Raw genomic sequence first — 2,470 nt, forward strand, 5'->3', positions numbered from 1 at the left:
ATTGTACCATTTGTTCTATTTCTTCTCAATTGAACCAGACTAATTACATACATGTTTATAATTACTCTAGTTATCTATGATAACACTCTAATAATGAAACGGGTTTCATAATAATGATAATTACTCTACTTATATATAATAATTATTCCACTGCACATGACTAGCGTAATTAGTTTCGTATAACTAGAGTAATTAAAATTATAACTAACGAAATAATTTTTACAACTAGAGTAATCTATCTCTTATACTAAAGCAAAATAATGTTGACTATTTGAGCTTTTGCTGAGAAGCCAGGAAATTGAGAATTGAGCGGCAATATCTTTCTCCTCTTTTTCTTTCACGCTAATAGTTTTCTTCCCCTTTCAGCCGTTCTCTTTTAGAGTACGCTTTCTTCTTAAAACCCTAATCGTGTTCCTTCATCATCTACGATCCTAATCTCTGTCGTTCTTATTCATAAAACAATCAGGTTAGCGATCTTTCAATTTTTTGTGTTCTTCAGTTTATTGAATCTATTTAATTTCGTATCATATCATCGTATTTTCAAATCGAGGGCTAAATGGTAGGTAATTTCACTATTTATTGCAAAACAGAGGGCATCTAGGGTTTTGCAGATTGAGTAGTGATTTGGGGGTTTGTTCAGAATGTCCTTCCATCTCTCTTTTGTCAACCAAAAACTATCGTCACTAATCTTAAGTACATGTGTTTTGTCGAAGGCTCAGTTACATGGTGGTGAGACGTGCATATGGTGGTGGTTATGATGAAGAAGGTTGATACAGTGGAAGCCTTAATGGTGATTACAGAGGTGGTGGTTTTTAATCATCATATTTTGATTAATAGGATGCGGATTGTTTAGGTTTAGCAGTTGAAATCATCAGTAGTTTGAATCAAGAAGCGAACATCAACAATCATCATCATGTAAGTGAAGATTCGATTGAATCTGTATTGTTGTTGATTGTTTGCTTTAAATTATTTTCAGTGGTGTTTCCTGTTACGATGAGAAAGGTTGTCTTGGTGTGTATCGATTTGATACGTTTTTAATTAGATTTAGGTTATATGTTATATTCATGTTTGGTTTCAGGATTTCATGTATGGATTGTTTAGATTTCAAATGAAAACAGAGTAGTTATTTCATGGGGGTTTTCTTTATTCTTTTTGAAATTAAATCAACCTACTCAATGTGTATATTGATTGTTTTTGTTTGGTTAATTTCCAATTAGGGTTATGTTATTTTTGGTTATTGATGTTGAGATCAAGGTTTTCTATATGCAATGGAAGAGCAATACAAGCCAATGAAAGAATTTGGTGCCGGGAATTTTATAGTAGCAAGCCTGTTTATATATAAGAAGATGAAAGAACTGTTTGCTATCAAATACAATGAATGAGGGAAACAGGTATAATCATTATTTTCTGAATTGTGAGAAGAAATAACCTTCAATAGCGATTTTGAAACCCATCAAATTTCTTTAACATTATATGTGGTTTACCTCACTTTCTAAAAGAAATCATTATTATTTCAAAGCTTCTATGTTTATCTGAAACTGAGAATGGGTATGTAAATTTGCAATTCTTTTTAATCTTTATCTGTTTTCTTGCAAATTCACTCCAACGGCGATTGGAGTTTCGATGTCGGTGCCTTGGTTGCTCCTATGCTACACCGCCACCATTCCGGTTGGATTCTTCCTCTATTTTGTTCTTGGCGGCGCCATTGGAAAACACTTCGTCTCTCATTTTGTATTCGTATGCTATTAGATCTCTTACTTTTCAATTGTTTCTAAATAAATTTTTTTCCATTCATATTTGTCCTTTGTTAGGGTTTTGACAATAACATCACAGCGGCACCGCGGCAACCTGTCTCCGCTCGAGTTGTAAGTATATTTTTTTCCGATATAGCAGTTGTGTGATAATGAGTTTGTACTTTTCTTATAGCGTATTATAGCTTGCATTTGCCCTCATCAATAACTCATAAACTGTTGCAGAGTTAATTTTTATGAATTTGTTTGGGATACATTCGATACGGTTGATGAATTGATTGATCCACTTTAGACTCTAAAGTAAGTTTTAGCATTACAATCGTTGTTTAAGTTTTAACCAGAAAGACTTCACCTTGTATTTTTTTCTTCACCCAACAGTTCTTACGACTAACCGAAGTTAAGTATTCTCCACCTTTTGTTCTCTTGGTTCTTGGCACATAACTAATTCGTAGTTTTATGCTTTCAGGACGGGAAATTGAAATATGGATATAACAAGAGAAAAGGAGTTTGGGAGAGGTGAAGGGAGTACGCTGGTGAGGAATTGGTATTAAACTTGACTTTTTAATACAATAATAACATTTTTTATGTATTGCACATATATATTAGAGAGTTTTTGTGTAATATCTAATTAACTAAAGTCTGAAGATAATATTGCTTTTTATAATGGATTTTTTGGTTGAATTATGTATATACTTTAATGTAGAATGAGTAAATTCAAA

The 2,470-nt window shown here is 32.6% G+C and overlaps 1 long non-coding RNA gene across 7 annotated transcripts; it reads left to right on the forward strand.

The window, feature by feature from the left end:
• Positions 1-295: 295 nt before the first annotated feature.
• LOC110895327 lies at positions 296-2,250 on the forward strand. 7 transcript variants are annotated; one of them, XR_004874204.1, is made up of 3 exons: positions 296-466; positions 714-2,051; positions 2,218-2,250. It is a non-coding gene; the product is annotated as an uncharacterized LOC110895327 (long non-coding RNA). The 7 variants fall into 7 exon arrangements; XR_004874205.1 differs by having other exon boundaries at positions 2,204-2,232; XR_004874203.1 differs by lacking the exon at positions 2,218-2,250 and having other exon boundaries at positions 714-1,865; positions 1,977-2,151.
• Positions 2,251-2,470: the final 220 nt, after the last annotated feature.

The sequence above is a fragment of the Helianthus annuus genome, chromosome 12 (assembly GCF_002127325.2).
Source record: "Helianthus annuus cultivar XRQ/B chromosome 12, HanXRQr2.0-SUNRISE, whole genome shotgun sequence".
Taxonomy (NCBI): domain Eukaryota; kingdom Viridiplantae; phylum Streptophyta; class Magnoliopsida; order Asterales; family Asteraceae; genus Helianthus; species Helianthus annuus.